The sequence below is a fragment of the Panthera pardus genome, unplaced genomic scaffold (genome assembly GCF_024362965.1).
Source record: "Panthera pardus isolate Hobbes unplaced genomic scaffold, ASM2436296v1 HiC_scaffold_25, whole genome shotgun sequence".
NCBI lineage: Eukaryota > Metazoa > Chordata > Mammalia > Carnivora > Felidae > Panthera > Panthera pardus.
In genome coordinates this window covers 12,383,814-12,407,500 of record NW_026526821.1, presented here as the reverse complement: position 1 = coordinate 12,407,500, position 23,687 = coordinate 12,383,814, and the positions used below count along the sequence as shown (strand labels likewise).

The 23,687-nt window shown below is 44.7% G+C and overlaps 1 long non-coding RNA gene and 3 other non-coding genes across 5 annotated transcripts; all 4 read left to right on the top strand.

The window, feature by feature from the left end:
* Nucleotides 1-19: 19 nt before the first annotated feature.
* LOC109272305 (uncharacterized) lies at nt 20-3,578 on the top strand. Of its 2 annotated transcripts, XR_002082400.2 has the most exons (6): nt 20-153; nt 491-602; nt 1,453-1,520; nt 2,258-2,312; nt 2,765-2,843; nt 3,333-3,578. It is a non-coding gene; the product is annotated as an uncharacterized LOC109272305 (long non-coding RNA). The 2 variants fall into 2 exon arrangements; XR_002082399.2 differs by lacking the exon at nt 1,453-1,520 and having other exon boundaries at nt 3,333-3,510.
* Nucleotides 327-417, top strand: LOC128773580 (small nucleolar SNORD12/SNORD106). The gene has a single exon (XR_008417943.1). It is a non-coding gene; the product is annotated as a small nucleolar SNORD12/SNORD106 (small nucleolar RNA).
* Nucleotides 2,094-2,184, top strand: LOC128773581 (small nucleolar SNORD12/SNORD106). Its single transcript, XR_008417944.1, has one exon. It is a non-coding gene; the product is annotated as a small nucleolar SNORD12/SNORD106 (small nucleolar RNA).
* Nucleotides 2,543-2,636, top strand: LOC128773582 (small nucleolar SNORD12/SNORD106). The gene has a single exon (XR_008417945.1). It is a non-coding gene; the product is annotated as a small nucleolar SNORD12/SNORD106 (small nucleolar RNA).
* Nucleotides 3,579-23,687: the final 20,109 nt, after the last annotated feature.

Genomic DNA, 23,687 nt, shown 5'->3' with positions numbered 1-23,687 from the left:
GAGAGCCTCCTCTGGTTATATAAGAGAGGTCTAGGGCGTTTCTCGTTCCTTTGCGTCTTTGGCCCTGCTTCTTCTATCTCGTGTTGGGTCGTACCTCATCCGACCCATCCGATGAAGTCTGGGCCCGGAAACTCGGGTTTGCTACTGTGTGTGGTGAGTGGAGATCCTGTTGTTTTCTCTTCGAGATCTCTGTTCCTCCTTTTCCCTCTTTGCTGTCGCCCCTGCCCGGTCTCTCTCTACTGACCTTAAATGGGCCTTAAGGCTTTGAGGAGACGAGTTTAAACTGGGAAAAATCCGCGCCTGCCTGCGGACCTGAGGAGTCCTTGGCTGGTGTAAATGATGACTTCGCTTTTTTCCCCATCAGATCGACAATGGTGATGTCTTTGAACACTTGCCAGTTAGTTCTGATACACCAGCCTCACGAGGCCCGGCCATGTTCTTTTCCAACCGTGGGAAGGATGGCGATTGATGCCCCTTTTTTGGTTCGCAGGTTAGCGCGATCAGAGGGTACCGAATGGATCTTGGAGGAGGGAGGCACTCGCTGCTGGGCCTCCAAGAGACCCCCACGTAGACGTCTCCAGCCTTCGGTCTCCTGACTTGGGGTAAGCATAGGTCTCCTGGCCTATTGTAGGAAATGCGTGCTGTGGGGAGCCTTTTCACCTGCTAAGCAGACTTGGGGGGAAAGAAATGAAGATCTTAATTTTTGACAGCGTGAGTGGGGGAGGAGCAACAGAGAAGACAGGATCTGGAGCGGGCTCGGCGCCCATTGCAGTGAGCCCCATGCGGGACTGGAACTCGCGAACTGAGTCGTGACCTGAGCCAAAGTAGGATGCTCAATGGACTGAGCCACCCAGGTGCCTCTCTCTGTCTTCTTTAATGTTTATTTTGAGAGAGCAATCCCCTGAGTGCAGAGCCAGATGAGCGACTTGATCTCATGAATTGTAAGATCATGGCCTGAGCAGAAATCAGGAGTTAAGAGGCTCAACTGACTGAGCCACCCAGACATTCCGACCTTAAATGATCTCTTTAAGGTGAATAGATGCTAGTTTTTTAAGGCTTATTTTGAGAGTACGTGGGAGCGGAGGTGAGACCAAGAGAGAGGGGGTAAGAGAATCCTGACTGAGCCACCCCGGGGCCCCTAGCTCATTGTTAAATGCCTTAGTGCTCCTGAAAGCACGTTTTTGGGTCCCATTTCTTCACATGTGATGTGGGTTTTTTGGTTTTCGTTTTTGTGATACACTGTTGTGTGCACTTAAATTTCCAAGTGGACGGATAACACGAGTATGGGGCAGCCTGGTGCGGTGGAGGCCGAGGCTGTGTGTGCTGGTGGTAAAAGTTCAGAACAAGGGAGATGGAATACACTGCAAGGGAGAGACTGGCAGGAGGCGGTGCGGGGGTGGGGTGTAGTTATGAGAGACTTGAAAATTCTAAGTCTCTACACCCTTTGTGTAGCTTGGATTCCCGACTCCAAGATCGAGTCACATGCTCCACCAACCCAGCCAGCCAGATCGATGCCCCACGTAAGGATTTTTTTTTATTTAATTTTTTTTTTTTTTAATTTTTTTTTTTTAACGTTTTATTTATTTTTGAGACAGAGAGAGACAGAGCATGAACGGGGGAGGGGCAGAGAGAGAGGGAGACACAGAATCGGAAGCAGGCTCCAGGCTCCGAGCCATCAGCCCAGAGCCCGACGCGGGGCTCGAACTCACGGACCGCGAGATCGTGACCTGAGCCGAAGTCGGACGCTTAACCGACTGAGCCACCCAGGCGCCCCAGGGTTTTTTTTTATTTTTAAAGAAAAGCGAAGTGTGTTGACCTAGACGCTCAAGCTAATCTTGCGCTGTGTACCCTTTAAATTCACTTGAGTCCAGGAATGACCTCTTAAGGGCAGGACTTAACTGGGGGGACAGATTTTTCTTAAAACTTGCAGTCCCAGAGTGTTTCTGTAAGTACACCCTCAGAAAGCAGGGGTGTCTTAGTTGTTACTGCCAACAGAATACAGGTGTGCTCAAACGTTGAGTATGCAGGTGTTAGAAGTAGATCAAGCAAATATTCCTTGTTCAGTCCTTTTTCTGCGAGAACAAGAGCTCCCTACTGGCATATATGATGACTGAACTTTTTTCCCCAACAGATCGACCATGTTGATCTAACTTTTCTAAGCCAGTTTTTGTCTGATATGCCAGTTGGAGCAGCTCCTCTATTCCCCACACCCTTGGGCATCTAGCTGATTGGGACCTCCTGTTTTTTTTCATCTCAGATTTACTGTTGGCAGAAAGCAGGCTTCCAAGTGGACCAGGAGTGGGAAGGGCTTGGTAAGTGATGTCCACGTGGCTGAGTAGACACAGGATCTGGAGAAGGGAGAGGTAGTAACTGCTTTTCTTTTAAATTGTAAGTGATCTCTACACCCAGCATGCAGCTCAAACTCGGGACACTGAAATCGAGTTGCATACTCTTCCAACTGAGCCATCCAGGCACCCCTGCTTTCACTTTAGTTTTAAATGTGGGGATTGTCCTCTTCGTGTTCTGTTCTAACTCAAATTTGGCCATTGCAGCTGATGACCTAACTTTTTTCCCCATCAGATCGACCCTGTTGATCTAACTGAACCATTAGCCAGTGTTTTGTCTGATGCTTTGGCCCCAGAGATAACTTCTATCTCTATCCCTCTATGTGGGTTTTGTTTTTAGTGGGGTTTGAGCTTGATCTGCTTTTTTCCTCCCAGGAATTGGGTCCTTTATCTTGGTTTTATCTGCTAATTTCTTACAGGTCCGCAGCCCTGTGAGGCACAGGGCAGTAAGTCGATTGATGTAGACTGATCTGCTTGTTTCAGTCTGTCCCATAACAGGTGAGGTTTCTGCAAATGGCATTATTTGTCAGTCCCCTTGTAAGATGGTTAAATGTGCTTCTCCCCCCCCCCCCCCCCCCCCAATAGTGGTGTTGCATTTGCCCGCTAGGGAATAACCTAGGAACCCATTTCCCAAGTGGGTGTATAAAACAGGAGGGGAGAATTGAGGAAGACTGTTAACCTATTGGTACTGCTAGGTCTTGGAAGAAGGGAAAAAATGAAGTTAATTCTGTCTGTCTTGGCAGAAAATACAAAAAAGCAGGAAGCTGCAGGTCATGTTTCAATTGGGATTCTTTTTTGTAAGAAAATCCTTGCTACATGGACCTCCTCTTGAACATGGCAGCTTGCTTCTAGAATGTTTGGTACTTATTTGTACATCCACCTAGTTCCTGAAGTCTTAACCAGATGTCTCATATCCTAAACAAGGAGCATTGTATATCAGAATTACATGTCAGTATTACTGATTGTAATCTTTTTTTTTTTTTTAAGGACTTTCTCAACTGCAGTTTGAATACAAGCCTCGAAAAAGATTGGCCTTGACCTTGTGCTTTTCTGAGAAAGGATAATTAATAGTTCTGGATGAATCAGTCTCACAAGGCTTTTGTGTAACCTGAAGACTGTCTAGGGGCCTTGTGTGCATTTTGAAGAACAAAGAATTATTGTTGAACTGTGGTAAAATTGCTAACTTGTATCTTCCCAATCTGGAGTAAGAAAATAAAATTCTTCAAATAAAAATGCTCTTATAGTTGGTTAACAGATAAACCTTGAACCCAGGGGTAATTAACAAAATGTCTACAGGGGTCAAACTCCAGGGACAGAGCAAATGGAGGGCAGATCCCAAACTTGGACAAGTAGATTCTTTGCTTTATAGGTGACTTAATGAGATTAGTAAATGGGATTGGGGCTATACTTGATTTGGAAAATACCAGACTGGCCAATTTTCCTTCTCCTTTATCTCCTCCTAGTGTTTCTTCCCCTTGCCCAATAATTGTAACATATGTCCTAAGAGTCTAACCTGAGAAAGATGGCATTCCACACGGGGCCATTTATATTGTGCCTTATAAGCTAGCTCTTGGTATTGACTCCGGTGATCACCTCTCCTTGAGTGTGTTGGACCTAGTGATTCCAGTGACTAGAAAACCACAGAAGAGGGCAGGTCACTGGAGATTAGATTCCTGATTTGCTAATTCTCTGGCTAGTTCCCTTCATATCTGTCTTCGGCTTGCTTGCTTTGTTGAAGCAAGCTCTCCTGTGAAACATCTATGCAACGAGGTGGACTCCAGCCACGGACTGAATTGGGGAGCAGATCCTTCCCCAGACAAATTCTAAGATTGTCTCTGAATTCAGCCAGCTGACCTTCCTGAATTTCTTGTCAGCACATTAGAAACTGGTCCCCAAGCTACATTTCCAGACTTGTGTTCCCCTTCCTGTATTCAATATAAACTTCAAAAGCTGAACTGATCCCCTCCCCACTGCCCCTCCCACAGTCCTATCCCAGGTATTGGCAACACCTTCAGTCTAGTTGCTCAAGCTGGAAACCTTGGGAATTAACCCTTGACTGTGTGAATCCTATTGGTTTCTGCCTTCAAATTACATCTGAAGTTTGCCCCTCTTACCATCTGTTTCTGTCACTGCTGATTCAAACCATCCTCCAAGCTTTCATTACTGTCCTTTCTACTACCACTCCCCCTTAAGATCTGTTATGCAGCTGGAGTGATCTTGAAAACCAAAGGATCACTCCACGTCCAGCGTCCCCACCTCACGCAGAGTAGAAGCCAGTCAGCAACCCGCACCATCTTCCTTGATTTCTGACCTCCCATCCCTTTGTCTCAGCCATCAAACTTCCTTCCACTTGAGGATCACTCCTACTTCAGAATGTTTGGACTTGATGTTCCCTCTGCCTGGAGTGACCAATCCTAGCCTCTTCATATCTTTGCCTGGTTCACTCCCTTGTCTCAAATCAGCTGTTTATTCAATGTCACCCTCTCTGGGGACCTATCTAAAATAATCTGTTCCCTTTCTATTCCTTTGCCCTGTATTTTATTTTCATATTACTACTGCCTAATAAATAGTACCTATGCATATGTGACATTTTTAATATATATAGTGTGTGTATATATATATGATATAGTATGTGTGTGTATATATATATATGTATATATACATAGTATGTGTATATAGTGTATTGTCAGTGTTCCCTCACCCCTGCCCCTATTAAACCAGAACTCCATGTAAGTAGCAACTTTCCCTTTGTAGCCCCTCCACAGCAAGTGGCACAGTCCCTGGCATGTGGTAGGCCACTCACCAAATATTTGTTAAATGAAAGAATGAATCACACACTTCGCCTTTTGGCTGGACTGTGCTAAAGCACTTGACATGCACACTTTGTTACTCATCACAACAGCCCAGTGAGGAGAGAACTGGCATGATTCTTAACCCCAATTGTACAGGTGGGGGAGTGACGCTCAAAGAGTCAGTTCCCCAGCTCTATACAAGAGACAGAATTGGGTCACCAACTGATGTGTTTGATTCCAAAGCACCCCTCCTTTTTCCTCTCCAACTTACTGCCTTCTACTAGAACAGGAGGGTTTTCTGTTCTTATCCTCTGCAGTTTCCAGACCTATTCCTTGCATATAGTAGGTGCTCAATAAGGCAAAAATGGCCAAATGATTCCTTTGGTCATTGAATTCTCACTCACAAACTGGTAGCATGAAGACAATCCATTCCGTAAGTATTGAGTACCTACCATGTGCCAGGCCCTGTTCTAGGTGTGAGAATATAAATTGTGTGTGTGGGGGGGGGGGGGGTTATTGCCAATGTGGAAAATGAACTTGCCAATGGAGGGAAGAAGAATAAAAAATAATAGTATGTTGGGGTGCCTGTGTGGCTTAGTTGGTTGAACTCTTGGTTTCAGCTCAGGTCACGATCTTGTGGTTCGTGGGATGGAGCCCCGTGTCAGGGTCTGCTGACAGTGTGGAGCCTGTCTTTCTCCCCACCTCTCTGCCCCACCCTCACTCATTCTCGCCCTCTCAAAGTAAAAAACTTAAAAAACATAGCAGCCTGTTATTTAATGATGAATACAATAGAGAAAACCCATTACAGTGGGGAAAAGGGATAAGAATGGAAATGTCGAGGTGGACATGTGGGTACAGAGCTGAACTAGATCAGAGGGTAAGTTGTGTGAATATCAGTGGGACAGTACATTGCAGGCCAGTGCAAAGGCCTTGAGGCAAAAACACGCCTGTTGGTTGCTGTGTTGAGAGTAGAAAGGAGGCCAGCGTGGCGTTGAGTGGAAAATTGGAAGGTCTGGTCATTGTGGACTCGTTTTCCTACCTGGTAATAATGACTGTGGCTGAATAACATCCATCCCTTTGGGCAGGGATGCCCTTGTGCTTTCCAGGTCGCCACAGGTCTCACCATGGTCTGCTTCCCTCTTAGGTACCAGCCCCTGCAGTAATAATTATAGTAACCACGGCTAACATTTACTGAGCCCTTACTATGTGTTAATTACAGTTCTTTACATGTAATAAAATATTCTTCCAACAACCCTGTGAGGCAGGCTGTGTTATTAACCTCATTTGACAATTGAAGGAATGGTCTCAGGTGAAACAACTTGCCCAAGGTCAACACAGCTGGTAAGAGTGGCAGAGCCAGGATTCGAGCCCTGTCCGTCTGGCTCTTAAGTGCAGCCAATAGCTCGTATGCCGCCTAATGGATGTAGGAAAGAGTCAATTTTTGGCTCTTAAAAGTTCAAATGCTTTTGCTGGGTTTCCTTGTTGGAAGAAGTGGCCCCAAATGCCTGCCAGCTAGGGACCAAAGAAGCTCCTGAGAGATCTCCCACCCACCTTGTTTCTTGGGTTTGCTGTCACTGCTTCCCTGAGCTCCAGGGCCAATGGTAGGTCTCGGATACCCGAATTCTGCATCCTGTCTCCCTAGCTTCAGTCCCACCAAACAGTTGATGCTTCAGTCTCATTTTACTTCTTTGTCCCAGCAGAGGGATCTGGCAAATAACTTCACCTCTACAAGCCTCAGTTTCCTCATGTGTGAAATAGGGTTTCATAACAATATCTACTTCCGATAATTTGTAAGGTTCACTAAACTCATGTCTGCAAAGCATTTAGCCCAAGGCCTGGAAAATAGTAGGGACACAATACATATCTAGTGAATAAACAAATCTTCCTGCCACACTGAGATGGGAGGAGGTCTGTGTTAGGATACTATAGGGATAAATGTGTTCATTGAGTGCTTATCATGTGTGATATTTTGTTAATTATTATTTAATCTATATCCCAACCCTGCTTGTTATTACCCCATTTTATTTTTATTTTTACTATCCCATTTTAAAGACAGGAAAACTGAGGCTCAGGGAGGTTTACCAGCTTACTTGAGGTTACACACCTTGGGAGTGACAGCTAGGATTTGAACTCCATCCTGGGCCCCTAATTTCTATGCTCTACTGTCTTGCAAGGGCTTTTGCCTGAGACCCTCACTAGCTGCATGAATGGAATCACAAGCATTTCTGGGAGGCTGTGGGGAAAGATAAGGACCCACAGATCATCTTGCAGAAGTCCAGCCCGGAGATGGTATTGTCTCCCCCACACCTCACTTTTTGTTGTCCGGGAACAGAGCAATTTTATAAATGGTTCTGAGTCTGGGACTAGTCCTGACCCCTGGCATACAGCCTGTGACTTCTACCGATCTCCCATCTATAAAATGGGTATAACATTACCTTCCTCTTCAGAATCTGTGAGGATCAAATGAGATAATGTCAAAATGCTTAGTATAGCCCTGGCACAGGTTAAGTGTCAATTAGTTATAAACATCTTCACCCAAGTAAAAAGGAATAAACTTGTGATACAGGTAACAATTTGGATGAATCCCAAGATATGCGGAGTGAGGGAAACTAGCCTCAAATGGTTACATACTGCATGATTCTATTTATTTGATATTCTTGGAAAGAAAAAACTATAGTGATGGGGAACAGTGGTTGCCAGGGTTAGGATGAGTAGGGGATGTGAATATAAAGGAATAGCACAAGGAAGTTTTGGGGTATCCTTATTGTGGTGGTGCTAACATGACTTTATACATTTTTTAAAGTTTATTTATTCTGAGGGGGGGGGGAGCAGGGAGTGGCAGAGAGAGGGAGAGAGAGAGAATACCAAGCAGGTTCTGCACTGTCAGTGTGGAGCTGATGCAGGGCTTGAACTCAGTGAAACCATGACCTGAGCCAAAATTGAGTCAAAACCAGTTGCCCCTATACATATGTCAAAGTTTGTAGAACTGTGAACCAGAAGAAAAACTAAAGTCAACCTTATTGTATGATAATATTAAAAAATATTAACAGGGGCGCCTGGATGGCTCAGTTGGTTAAGCGGCCGACTTTGGCTCAGGTCATGATCTCGCGGTCCGTGAGTTCGAGCCCCGCGTCGGGCTCTGTGCTGACAGCTCAGAGCCTGGAGCCTGTTTCAGATTCTGTGTCTCCCTCTTCCTCTGACCCTCCCCCGTTCATGCTCTCTCTCTGTCTCAAAAATAAATAAACGTTAAAAAATTTAAAAAAAAAATAAAAAAATATTAACAACAGGGGCACCTGGGTGGCTCAGTCGGTTAAGCATCTGACTCTTGATTTCGACTCAGGTAATGATCTCATGGTTCGTGAGTTCGAGCCCCGAATCAGGCTCTTTGCTGTTGGCATGGAGCCTGCTTCAGATCCTCTGTCCCTCTCTCTCTCTGTCCCATTCCTGCTTCCACATGCACGAGTGCTCTCCCTCCCTGTCAAAATAAATAAACATTAAAAACATATATATTAACAAAAAACATGGGCTGTAGACTTGCATTTCTTGGGTTTGAATCATAGCTCTGCCCTTTATTAACCATGCAGCTTTGAGCAAATGATTCACATCTCTGAGCCTCAGTTTCTTCATTTGCAAAGTAGGAACATGGATGGTATCCAGCCTTTGGGGATCTTTTGAGGCATAAAAGAACACATAACTCCGCTTGGAACATGGAAAGAACTTCTCACACCCTTGTTGTTTTTTAGTTTCTTTTAATCTTCCTTTTTTCTCCTTCTAGATTTTGTCTACCTCATTTCCAATTATGGCTACACAATTGCCAGGGAAGATGGAGAGGGGTGCCTTCCAGGACTTGCAACTCCAGCCTGTGTCTCTAGGTGGCACTGTGGGCACATATTTCTCCAACTGGTGGGAGCAAAGCCTCCACCCTTGTGCTGGGAAGAAGGAAGATGGCCTGGTAGTGGCCTTGCAGATGGGCAAGCTTTTCAGATCTTGCGGCTAGCACTTCTGGGGTCGCTGCTTCGAGCAGCAAAGCCTGAGAAAGGGCACATTCCCCAGGCCTGAAACGTGGGCTACTAATGGTGTCACCACTAGACTCATGCAACAAACCAGCCAGAAACAAGTGTACCCACAATCCCTTCAATCTAACACATCAGTGATCAGTTTTCACTTTCCCACGTTCCCTTCTGTCCCCATTATGTTATCATAGGAGGGTGGCTAGTAGCAGCACGGCTGGAGCTTCCCATTCTTAAAGGAAGCCAGAAATCCTTAAACTGTTCTCAACCGATTCCAATTTTACTAACTGCGAAGACTTAGAAAATGCACATGTATGGGCCTCAGATGTCCAGGAGGCTGCCAGTTTGAGCCTGTGTCCACAGGCTCGGTTTGGGCTGTGTCCCTTCAGGACCGCCCTCATCATTCCTGAGCCCGATAAAGCACCTGATGCCCTGTTAAATGTGAATTTCAGATAAATAACAAATAATCTTTTAGTGTAAGTGCATCCCATGCAATATTTAGGACACAGGTAAAATCGTTCGTTGTTTATCTGAAATTCACACTTGACTGGGCATTCTGTATTTTTTTTTTTTTTTGAACTTTATGTATTTATTTTGAGAGAGCAAGAGAGAGCTAGAGCACATGCACAGGGGAGGGGCAGAGAGAGAGGGAAACAGAGAGAGAATCCCAAGCAGTTTCCGCACTGTTAGTGCAGATCCTGATGTGGGGCATCATCCCATGAACCTGTGAGATCATGACCTGAGCCGAAATCAAGAGTCAGTGGCTTAACCGACTGAGCTACCCAGGAGCCCCAGGCATTCCATATTTCTATTTGCTGAGTCTGTCAACCTAATTCCTTGGGGGCACCTGGCTTGGGACAATGGCATCTACTCTTTAAGATGAAGATTTGATGGACTTTTTTATGTTCCGAGTAACTCATTTCTCTGTCAACTTGGGTATTTTCCTTCAAGATTGTCTGGTGTGGGTGGGAGGGGGTGGGAATTGGGTTTTTTGGGTTTTCCCAACAGTTTCTAAACTGGCTTCAAAGCCTGGGTGGATGGAATTGGCAGGCCCCGTGGCCCACCCATTGGACGGGTCCCCCAATCAATTCCTCCCAAGTTCCCAATGTTAATTAATTGCTGGTCTATTTAGAAGGTGACTGTCTTTTCTTTTATCTGTTAGTCATGGCAGAAACAGACCATCTTGGGCTTATTTATATCTGTGGCTTTTTTAAAAAGAGAGAAAAGAGAGGAATCTGGATCCTCTCACTTGGCAGGCTCATTTAAACAAATGGTCCTTTTGCTAAAACAGACCTGTACCACGGGGCCACAGTTTGCAGATGGGAAGGCTTGGGTTGGGGGTGGTCCTAGCAGGTGAGAGCTTTTCTTTTTTCTCTCCAATGTTAAAGTGGCAGTTGCTGCCGTCTGGAGTTCTGACATCAGTTTTGGCTCTGCCTAGGTTGACCCGATGATTTTACAGCAAGAGGAGCTATGTACGGAGTGTGGTGGTATTTGTCATAGTACCTGATGCATAGTACCTTAGAGAGCATACCTCTCTCTAAGCCCCATTACTCCCTACTCAAGTCATTCTTGTCATGACCATCATCTGTAATTGTCATTTATTGAAATGTCCTGGCGGGCTCCACACTAGGTACTTCACATGTTATAATTTATTCCCTACCTCAATTCTACAAAGGAGGTAATATTATCATCCCGACTTTATGGATGAGAAAATGGAGCTTTCTCCATTTTCTCCAGAGAGGGGGAGTGATTTACCTAAGCCAAACAGGTAGTTAATGGCTCTGCCTAGGTCTGCCCTTCCTTGCCTTCTCACCCTAGTCTACCTTGCTCAGTGCTCCTGGAGCATGGACAGCTAGAGCCTGTGCTGGGAGCTTCAATAGGAGATTGGAAGGGGGAGTGGTAATTGAAGTTGAGCTGGCCATTCCCCTGGCCTCACCCTGCAGGGTGCTTCTCCACCTAACTCTTCTTCCGGGTTATGGCAGCTTCTCCTTCCCTGGCTCCTTCACCCCCGTAGGGGGTGCCCCCTTCTATTTCCAGCTCCAGCGTTCCTCACTAGCCCTGGTGGTTTCCTTATATTCTGCACACACACTTGCGGTATTCTCTAAATACAGTCTGCCGGAATTGTTCTCTTTCCAAGGGGCTATGACTGGTACAGAGGCAGAGCTGGGATTCGAACCCAAGGAGTCCAAAATAACCTCTTTGCCAGTGGTCTCCCAGAGATCCTTGCAGATTGCTCCTTCCAGGCACCATGTCTGCCTTTGGCACAGACCATAATCTGCTCTCATTTCTAGCATTTTCCCACAATTGCAGGCAATGTTGTTAAATGTACTTTCTATGCCTGCCAGTGTAATGACCCTATTAAAAACATACACACAAACTGATGCTAGTTTTATATGATGTGTTTTGAGGAGCGAGCTCCTAGTGAATACTTGCACTCCCTCCCCCAGGTGCTTGATTAGAATCATTTCAGGACCAAATCATTGAGCTGAGCCAAAGAGGCAACAAGAAGGATAATTATCCGTCAGTTTCTGCCCTAAAATAGCTCACAGCCAAGTCACCAACTCCCTGGTTAATTTTTCAGGCTAGACTATCATGGGGGATAAAACCAAACATGTGGTTTCCAAATCCTGTCCTCACATTTGGAAACAGGGACACACACACACACACACACACACACACACACACACACACACACGAATTAAAACCATATATGTTAATCAACACCCAGAAAACAAATAATTCAATTAAAAAATGGGCAGAAGACGTTAACAGACCTCTCTCTAAAGAACACATCCAGATGGCCAATGGATACAAGATGCTCAACGTCACTCATCATCAGGGAAATACAAATCAAAACTACAATGAGGTATCACCTCACACTTGTCAGAATGGCTGAAATCAACAATACAAGAAATAACAGGTGTTGGGAGAGGATGTGGAGAAAGGAGAACCCTCTTGCATTGTTGGTGGGAAGGCAAACCAGTGCAGCCACTGTGGAAAACAGCACGGAGGTTCCTCAAAAAGTTAAAAATGATCCAGTAATCATACTACAGTGTACCCCAAAATACAAAAACATGAATTCAAAGTAATATATGCACTCCTATGTTTATTGCAGTATTATTTACAGTAGCCAAATTAGGAAGCAGCCCAAGTGTCCATTGATTGATGAATGGATAAAGAAGGTATGTATATATATATATATACATATATATATATATGTATATATACATATACATATATATATATACATACCTTCTTCCATTCCATATTCCATTGTGTGTGTATATATATATACACACAATGGAATATTATCCAGCCATAAATAAGAATGAAATCTTGCCATTTGCAACAACACGGATGGAGCTAGAGAATATAATGCTAAGTAAAATAAGTCACTCAGAGAAAGACAAACACCATACGATTTCACTCATATGTGGAATTTAAGAAACAAAAGAGCAAAGGAAAAAAAAGAGAGAGCGACAAACCAAGAAACAGACTCTTAACTATAGAGAACAAACTGATGGTTACCAGAGGGGAGGGGGGGATGGGTAAAATAGGTGATGGGGATTAAAGAGTAGATTTATGATGAGCACTGAGTAATGCATAGAATTGTTGAATCGGGGGCGCCTGGCTGGCTCACTCAGTAGAGTGCAACTCTTGATATCAGGGTTGTGAGTTCAAGTCCCATGTTGGGTGTGGAGCTTACTTTAAAAAAAAAAAAAAGGACGCCTGGGTAGCTCAGTTGGTTAAGCGTCTGACTTGGGCTCAGGTCATGATCTCGCAGTTTGTGGGTTCGAGCCCCACGTTGGGCTCCGTGCTGACAGCTCGGAGCTTGGAGCCTGCTTCGGGTTATGTGTCTCCCTCTCTCTCTCTGCCTCTCCCCCTTTTGTGCTCTGTTTCTCTCTCTCTCTCTCTCTCTCTCTCTCTCAAAAATAAACATTAAAAAAAAGAATTGTTGAATTGCTATGTTGTACACCTGAAGCTAATATACACTATGTTAACTATGCTGGAATTAAAAAACTTAATAAAAAACATATATTAGAGTTCAGGTGGGATATATACTCAAATATATTCTTATTAAAGGGGCATCTGTGTGGCTCAGTTGGTTAAATGTTTGACTCTTGATTTTGGCTCAGGTCATGATCTCACAATTCGTGTGTTCGAGCCCTGCATCAGGCTTTTTTTTTTTTTTTTAATGTTTTTATATTTTTGAGAGAGAGAGAGTGGGGGAGGGGCAGAGAGAAAGGGAGGCACAGAATCCCAAGCAGGCTCCAGGCTCTGAGCTGTTAGCACAGAGCCCGACTCAGGGCTTAAACTCATGAACTGTGAGATCATGACCTGAGCCGAAGTCAGAGGCTTAACCCACTGAGCCACCCAGGAGCCCCCTTGCATCAGGCTTTTTTTTTTTTTTTTTTTAAATTTTTTTTTCAACGTTTTTTATTTATTTTTGGGACAGAGAGAGACAGAGCATGAACGGGGGAGGGGCAGAGAGAGAGGGAGACACAGAATCGGAAACAGGCTCCAGGCTCCGAGCCATCAGCCCAGAGCCTGACGCGGGGCTCGAACCCACGGACCGCGAGATCGTGACCTGGCTGAAGTCGGACGCTTAACCGACTGCGCCACCCAGGCGCCCCAGCATCAGGCTTTTGACAGCACAGAGACTGCTTGGGATTCTCTCTCCTTCTCTCTCTGCCCCTCCCCACCTCAAAATAAATAAACATTAAAAAATATTTATTATGAACTATGATAACATGCAACAACCTAGACTGATCTCAAGGGTATTATGCTTATTGACAAAAGTCAATTTCAAAGGTTGCATATGTATGATCATTTATATTACATTCTTGAAATGACCAAATTACAGAGGTGGAGAACAGATTAGTGGTTGCCTGGATATAGGGACTGGGAAGAGGAGTGTAATCCTGAGTGGATGCCACAATGGAATTCCTTTGTATCTTGTTTGTGGTGGTTACATGAATATATGAATCTATTTATCACGGAATAAAAACATATAGAATAATACCTGTGTACACGCATACACAAATAAAGATACAAAAAAATAGTGACAACAAAATGAGGTCTGTGGTCTAGTTAAACGTATTGTAACAAAGTTGATTCCCTCATTTTTATATCCTACTACAATTATACAGGATAGCACTCTTGGGGGAAGTTAGGTGAAGGATACATGATAGTCTATGTACTATCTTGCAGCTTCCTGTGAGTCTATAATTATGTCAAAATAAAAAGTTTAGGGGCCCCTGGGTGGTTCAGACAGTTAAGCGCCCAACTTTGGCTCAGGTCATGATCTTGCAGTTCATGAGTTCAAGCCCCGAGTTGGGCTCTGTGCTGACAGCTCAGAGCCTGGAGCCTGCTTCAGATTCTGCATCTCCTTCTCTCTCTGCCCCTCCCCATTCGCACTCTGTCTCTCTCTCTCAAAAGTAAATAAACATTAACAAAAAAATGTTTTTAAATAAAAAGTTAAAAAAAAACTTTCATTGTTATCAGAGCAGAATAAGGGCATTATAGAAAGCCATAAATGTAGAACAAAAATAAATAAAACACTATTATGTAACTCAGAAACTGCACTGTTAAACCTTATTGTATATCTTTCTAGATCTTTTATGTACTTATACATACTATATGTATTTGGGGGGGGCTATTTTAAAGAGGATAATATTTTAGAGCAGTTTTTGGTTTATAACAAAATTGAGAGGAAAATGCAGAGATATCCCATATGCCCTCTGCCCCCACTCATGCACAGCCTCTCATGCACCTACACCAACACATCATAATCACCCGAAGTCTGTAGTTTACTTTAGAGTTCTCTGTTGGTGTTGTACATTCTATGCGTTTGGACAAAAGTATAATGACATACAGTTGGCTCTTGAACAACATGGGTTTGAACTGCATGATCCGCTTGTACATGAATTTTTTACAGTATGGTACTGCAAATGTATTTTCTCTTCTTTATGATTTTCTTTTATTTATTAAGAGATGTACTTTATTTATTTTGAGAGACAGAGAAACAGAGAGAGCATGAGTGGGGGAGGGGCAAAGAGAGAGGGGGAGAGAGAGAGAGAGAGAGAGAGAGAAAATTCTAAGGAGGCTCTGCGCTGACACAGTGCAGAGCCCAACACGGGGCTCGAACTCACGAACCGTGAGATCACGCCCTGAGCCGAAATCAAGAGTCAGACCCTTAATTGACTGAGCCAACCAGGTGCCCCAATTTTCTTACTTTTTTTTTTAATTTACTTTTAAGTGATCACTACACCCAACATGGGCTCGAACTTACAACCCCGAGATCAAGAGTCTCAAGCTCCACTGGCTGAGCAAGCCATGGTTTTCTTATGATATTTAAAACATGTTTATTTATTTATTTTTGAGAGCAAGTGTGAGTGGGCAAGGGGCACAGAGAGAGGGAGACAGAGAATCTCAAGCAGGCTCCCCACTGTCAGCACAGAGCCCAGTGTGGGCTTCGAACTCATGAACTGTGAGATCATGACCTGAGTTGAAACTAAGAGTTGGATGCTTAACTGACTGAAACACCCAGGTGTCCCTCTTATGATTTTCTTTTTTTTTTTTTTAATTTATTTTGAGAGAGAGAAAGAGACAGAGAGAGAGAGAATCTTAAGCAGGCTCCACACTGTCAGTGCAGAGCCTGATTTAGGGCTTGAATCCGTGAACGGTGAGATCGTGACCTGAACTGAAATCAAGAGTCCGACACTTAACTGACTGAGCCACCCAGGCGCCCCATCTTATGATTTTCTTAATAACATTTTCTTTTCTTTATCTTACTTTATTGTAAGAATACATATATAATACATATACAAAGTAAGTGCCAATCAATTGTTTTATTAGTAAGGCTTCTGGTTCACATAGGCTATCAGTAGTTCAGTTTTGGGGGAGTCAAAAGGTATCCAGAGATTTACGACTATGCAGAGGGTCAGTGCCCCTATCCCCTGCATTTTTCAAGGGTTGACTGTATATCCAACATTATTGTATCATACAGAGTATTTTCACTAAAAATCCTCTGTGCTCTGCCTATCCACCTCTCTCCTCACCCCACCGCTTGCAACCACTGATCTTTTCATTGTGTCCATATTTTTACCTTTTCCAGAATGCCATATAATTAGAATCATACAGTATGCTACATACATATAGTTAGTATCATCCAGCAATGTTTTGAGATGGGCTTCTTTGGCTTAGCAATATACATTCAAAGTTCCCTCCATGTCTTTTCATGGCTTGAGAGCTCATTTCTTTTTGGCAGTGAAAAATATGCCACTGTCTGGGTGTACCACAGTTTAGCAATTCATCAACTGAGTGACATCTTGGGTGCTTTCAAGCTTTGCCAATTATGAATAAAACTGCTATAAACATCCTTGTGCAGGTCTTTGTGTGAACGTAAGTTTTCAACTCCTTTGGGTCTTTGCAGGCAGAGCCTGTCTCCCACAATAGACAGAAATGAAGCCAGGCACCCGCCTTCCAAGCCTCACTGGCAGCTGAAGCATGTAGTCTAGTTCTGACCAATGAGTCACAAAGGAAGCTCAGCTAGAGGGCTCCTGTAGGCAGTGCCACGGCATCTTTTCATATGATTATTAGCAATGATGTGGTTTCATGCAGCGATCAGTTGGGGGAGGTGGCCCGTAGAAGGGTGCAGAAAATCCAAAGCCTGTGTGCTGCTGTAGAGTTAGAGCAGTGCTTCTCAGACCTGACTGTGGACATCTTGTAAAAATGCAGATTCTGGCTCAGTAAGTCTGTGGTGGGGCCCAAGAGTCTGCATTTCTTGAGGTAAAGTTAATTCGTGTATCAGGACCCCCTACAAGAATGGAGGCTGTCCTACTGGCCCAGCCCAGGTCACGAATCCGGCCCGAAGCCAGCCTGCACTTACAGGAAGCACCTGTCAAGAAATCTAACACGCACCAGCCATATCCTTCAACTCTGCTTTAGTTAGCTTACCACACCCTAGAAATAGGACCTCCTAGCCCATCATCCTTCTGTTTCGAGTTGCCATTGCCTCTTCTAAGCTCTATAAAACTCGAGCTTTGCCCCTAATCCCTTAGGAACAGTGCCCCGCAGCTTGCACTGTTTCCCTTTGAATAAAGGGCATTAGACATCATTTGAAACCAACAAGCTTCCCGGGGATGCCAATGCTGCTGATTGTTGGACCACAAATTGAACAGCAGGGTATTACATGCTTTTGACCACAAATCAGAGAGCACCCAATTATATGTGACTGAAACCAAAAGGAAAGACATTCCTGAGAAGGTCGTATAAGATTGGTCGACCCTGTAGTTCAGCAGTCTCTTCAAGGACTCAGGAGGCTCTCTCCCCCTTCCTCTCCCCTACCCTGCTTGGTTTGTGTTTAGTCCTCAGGCTTGTTGTTTCAAGGTCATGAGGCAGCTCCAGGGGCCATGCCCAGACGCTGCTGGACTTTCAAAAGAAGAGAGCATCCCCTTCCATGCATCTCTCCATCGGTGAAAAAATATTACCTAGGATCCACACACCCCCACGCTCACCCCCACACCCCCACCCTCATCCCAGGGCTAGGGATTTGCACAATCCAGGGGTACCGTTTTAACAGACTACCTGAGTGCATCCCGGAAGCGCTGGGAAGTCTTCTCCTCGTGCACGTTGGCCAGAACTGTGTAATGTGTTCAAGTCTAAACCCGGATGTCAAGGGGAGAATTCCTGTGCTTGGCTTAGACCTGTAACTCTCAAAGGAAGGTACTTAGAGCAGTAGCATCAGCATCACCTGGGAAACTTGTTAGAAATGCAAATTCTTGGCTCCACTCAGACCTACTGAGTTAGAAAGTGTAGGAGTAAAGGGCCCAGCAATAATTTCACAGGGTCCCCACATGTTTCTGTTGCTGGGTCAGCCCTGGCTGCACATTAAAGTCATCTGGGGGGACGCTTAAACGTACCTGCTAGATAAAACGCAGGATAATGTTTCCCTCTGGAGGTGGGCTGGAGTATAGACCTGGAAGGAGTGTGAGCAACTTGTCCTGATTTTCCCCGGGACTCTCTGTTTTGCTACTGAGAGTCCCATGTCCCGGAAAAACCCCTCAGTCCTGGACAAACTGGGACGGCCCATCACCCTACCTTGAAGGGACAAAATGGGACTTTGTGGGGCGCTCTGGGAAATGTTATGTTATTATCCGGGTGGTTACGTGGGTGTGTACACGTGTGTAAAAAATACTAAGCTATTCACCTGAAGTTAGTGTATTTTACTAAATGTATGTTATACCATAAAAAATAGTGATGTCCAGGCCATATTCCAGATCAACCGAATCGAAATTTCAGCAAAGGATCCTAGGTATTGGTATTATAGGAAACTCTCTTCAGGTGTTTCTAATGCCCAGCCAGGGTTGAGAACCAATGTGTTTAAATCACCAGAGATCTTGTTGAAACGGAAATTCTGGCTCAGTAAATCTGGGATGGGGCCTGAGATTCTGCTTTTCCAACAAGCTCCCAGGTGATGCCGAGGCTGGACTGTGCTCTGGGTAGTGAGGGCCAAGTTGATTAAAAGCTTATCTTCTTGGAGCGCCTGGCTGCCTCACTCAGAAGAGCAAGGGACTCTTGATGTCTGGGTTGTGAGTTCGAGTCCCACGTTGGGTGCAGAGATTCCTAGCAATAAATAAAAACTTAAAAAAGATTGGATGGCATTCCTCTGAAACATCTTGGTGCTAGTTATGGAGGAGGGAAAAAAGTTGGGGGGGAGAGACGGACCAACTGTGGGGTGCAGAACTCTTGTGGTGTAAAGGAACCAATGTTTGGGTAAAGTTAGAAAGAATAGAAGGGCCCCGTGGGCCACCACACAAACACAGAAGCTCAGACAACTGTTTGCAACCACTGACATGCCAACACGTCCATATTTGCCTGAGTCCTGAACCTAGCAAGTCAGGGCCAAGAACCCCAGCCTGGGCTCAGCTGGCTTGTCCTAAAGTCACCCAGGAACCCATCCCTCTGGAGACGCCAAGTGCGGCAGCCAGAGGTGCTCTGTCCTTCTGCCCCACAGACTCCATGGAGACCTGACATGGGGCTGCCAATTGATTTAATTATCCAGATGGGAAGTTGGCCAGTCTTGGGCAGAGATTGATGACTCCGTCATCTTCCTGGGCAATCATCCTGTCCAGGCCCCAGTCTGGAATGTAGATATTAGGTGTAAATAAAGTCCTGTTCTGAGGAGCACACTTTTCATTGTCTCCAGACGGGAACTTGCCCTCAGAAACCCTTGGCTCAAATCCAGCAGGTGACTTTGGCAGAATGACCTCGTCCATTTGGGGTCACCTGGGTGGCTCAGTTGGTCAAGCCTCTGATTTCAGCTCAGGTCAGCATCTCACAGTCTGTGGGTTCGAGCCCCACGTCAGGCTCTGTGCTGACAGCTCAGAGCCTGGAGCCTGCTTCACATTGTGTGTTTCTCTATCTGCCCCTTCTCCATTTGTGCTCTTTCTCTCTCTCAAAAGTGAATAAACATTTTTTTAAAAGATAATAATAAATTGTTATTTTAAGCCTGCATATTCTGGGGTGGTTCATTATGCAACAATAGATAATTGAGGCAGGGGTGAAGGGAGACTGAGCAGCCTTCCTGCCCCCACCCAGAGCACAGTGCCCTGCAGCCCAGACCCGTGGGGAGAGGGGTGCCACCCCTCAGCTGGACAGTTCATTGCATTCTGATGGGTCCCTTTCTCCCTGCTACGAGGTGAATCAGCTTCTCTCTGTGCACACAAATGTGGCATCTGCCAAGAGCCCCACAGCCCCCAGGACCCTCACAAAAGGGCAGCATGGGAGGTTTCCTGGGAACTAGGTCACCAGTTACTTGGATGCTTCAAACCCGGCAGGACAGAGAGAAGCCACATAAGGGGGGGGGGGGGACTGAAAACTACAGGAAGCTGCTGGTCCTCGTCATGGGGCATGCTCGGGGACATGCCATGGTCAGGAGTGGCTGCTTGACCCCACTTGACCCTTACATCAACAGAGACTGCCTCTCTTTCTCTCTCTCTGCCTCTCTTTCTTGGTAGTGAAAACGTTTGTAAATCAATATTCTATATTATATCAATATTATATATAATATGCATATTATATATCTTTTATTATATGTGTAATTAAAATCCACCACCCCTTCCCACCCTTCCCACCCCCATTCAGTTCTCTAGAGGCAATCACTTTTTTTCCCCACATTTATTTGAATAGGTAATATGGGCATGAGGTAAACACTTCCAAAAACACCACTTGGCTCCTCTCCCCAAAGGCAACCATTCTTACCAATGTATTACATCCCCTTCCAGAGATATGCTTTGCATATGTCAGCATATAATATAAATATACTTTAACAACAGAAATGGTGACCTGTTACATTGCTATGCACCTTGCTTTTTTGCCTCACAGTGAATCTCGAAGATCTAACACATAAGTACATCAACAACTGCTTTATTAATTTAGGAGACTGTACAATATCCCCTTATAGGGATGGATCATGATAGATTTAACCAGCCCCGACTCAGGGACGGTGAGAGTGACGCCAACTTTTTGACATTACAATGAAGTAGCAAAGAACCTTGTCCTAATGTTTCCCTGCACACGAGTGCCTCTATCTGTAAGGATTCCTGAGTCAAAAGTATGTGCTCTTATAGTTTGGGTAGCTAATGACAAACTGTCCTCCAAAAAGATTGTATGGATGTACTTGCCCACCACCTTCGTACTCAAGGGTTCCTTTCTTCTCACCCTCCTCAATTCTATTTAAATAAAAACCAACCTTTCAGACCTTTGCTGGTGTCTCCGTACTTTGATATTTGCAGTGTCTTATTAGGAGAGCATCTTCATATGTTTGGTTGGCATGACAACCACTTCTAACCTTTATAGCTATTTCTTCTAGTTGTTATTTCCATATAGCTAAATAATGTACTTATGTGGACATTTGTTGATTTATCAGTTTAGACATTATCTATTGATTTTTGCCCCAATACATGAGGATTTAGTTCACTTATAGTATCCCTGTATGTCATTTGTCTTTGTGCCCTTCCTTCCTCCTCCCTTTATTTATGAAAAATATTACTGACTTCCCACTTTTCTTTTGGGGGTGCCTGGGTGGCTCAGTTAAGCGTCTGACTTTGGCTCAGGTCATGGTCTCGGGGCTCGTGGGTTCAAGCCCTGTGTCAGGCTCTGTGCTGACAGCTCAGAGCTTGGAGCCTGCTTGAGATTCTGTGTCTCTGTCTCTCTCTGCCCCTCCCCTGCTCGCACTCAGTCTGTCTGTCTCTCTCTCAAAAATAAATAAACATTAAATATTTTATTAAAATAGACTTCCATTTGTTAGAGAAGTTTTATATTCACAGTACAATTGAACAAAAAGCACAGAGTTCCCATGTAGCTCCTGCTCCCCACCCAGATTCCACCACTGTCAACATCTCCCACCAAAGTGGTACATTTGTTACAATCATGAACCTACATGGACACATCATTATCACCAAGTCCATAGTTTACATTATGGTTCAGTCTTGGTATTAGCAGTAGATTCTATGGGTTTTGACAGTGAATAATGACTTGTATCCACTGTTATAGTATCATACAGAACAGAATAGTTTTACTGTCTAAAGATCTTTCATTGCTCCTTTTCCCCAACCCTGGAAACCATTGATATTTTTACTGTCTCCATGGTTTTGACTTTTCTAAATGTCATATAATTGGAATCATGCAGTATGTAGCCTTTTCAGATTGGCTTCTTTTACTCAGTAACGTGCCTTTAAATTTCCTCCATGTCTTTTCATGGCTTGATAGCTCATTTCTTTTTAGTGCTGAATAATATTCCATGGTCTGGATGTACCACAGTTTATTTATCCATTCACCTACTGAAGGATATGTTGGTTGCTTCCAAGTTTCGACAATTATGAATGAAGCTGCTATAAACATCCATGTGAAGGTTTTTGAATGACATAAGCTTTCAACTCATTTGGGTAAATAACTCATTTGGGTCAATACCAAGGAGTGCAATTTACTGGATCGTATGCTAAGACTATATTTAGTTTTCTAAGAAACCGCTAAACTTGTCTTCCAAAGTGGCTGTGCCATTTTGCATTCCTACCCGTGGTAATGAGAGTTCCTGTGGCTCCACATCCTCGTCAGCATTTGGTGTGGTCAGTGTTTTGAATTTTAGCCACCCTAATAGGTATATAGTGGTATCTCATTGTTGTTTTAATTTGCAATTTCCTAATGACACATGATGTTGAGTATCTTTTCATATACTTATTTGCAATCCATATATCTTCTTCTGTGGGGTGTCTGTTTAGATCTTTTGCCCATTTTTATTTTTATTTTTTTATTTAAAAATTTTTTAATGTTTATTTCGAGAGAGAGTGAGCGAGTGAACAGGGGAGGGGCAGAGAGAGAGGGAGACACAGAATCTGAAACAGCCTCCAGGCTCTGAGCTGTCAGCACAGAGACAGACAGGACCCGAGATCTCGACCTGAGCCGAAGTGGGACGCTTACCAGACTGAGCCACCCAGGCGCCCCTACCTTTTCTTTAAAAAAAAGAAATTATAAACATTTTAAATGTTTGCACCCTTTTTTGCATTTTATTTTTTAGTTTAATTTAAAAATTTTTTTGAGAGACAGTGTGAGCATAGGAGGGGCAGAGGGAGAGGCAGAGGGAGAGAATCTTAAGCAGGCTCCATGGCCAAGGTGGAGCCCAATACAGGGCTGGATCTCATGCCTATGAGACCATGACCTGAGCGGAAATCAAGAGTCCAAGGCTTAACTGACTGAGCTATCCAGGCACCCCCAGATAATTCTTCTTTATCAGATGTGTCTTTTGCAAATTTTTTTCTTCCAGTCTACAGCTTGTCTTCTCATCCTCTTGAGTGATATGGTTTTGTTAAAAAAAACAAAACAAAACAACAACTATTTTAAGTTTTAAAAGTGAGTCTATTCAAAGAAAAATATTGGTAGGGATATAGCAAAAAATAAAGGTACATCCAAGGGACCCAGGTTTGGACAATCCTGACGACACTCCTAAAGTACGGTAACCAGCTTGGCTCCCAGGCTGCTTTCCTGGCAATTACTATGCCTACTACTATTTTTAATACTATTGACAGCTATTGTTGGCGTTATTGGTAATATAATTATGATTAGTGGCTATCATCTATTATAACACACTGCTTTGACGAGCCTCTACGTCCTCTATCTCCCTGGAACCTGGGTGCCGTGGGGCCCCCTTGCGAAGTTGTTGAGGTTATTACCTTTATCTTGGCTCCACTAGCTGTGCAAAGTTTGGATCGGACCAATGGGCGACGGGCATCAGCTCCTTGACAGGTAGGAGGTGGGTCTGGGGACGGGTCGGGCCCGGGGCGGGCCAGGTGGGGTCGGTCCCCGCCGGCGTCCGTGTTCGGTCCCCAGCCTGAGCCCGGCCACGGCCTTGCGCAGCGCGACGCGGGTCCTGCCCCTGGCGCTCGCCCTGACGGTGGTGGCCCGGGTGTCCTGGGCCCGGGGGCCGTCGGGCGCGCTCTGGCCCGGGCAGGGCCGCGCCGCGCTGGGCCGCTGCTGTCCCG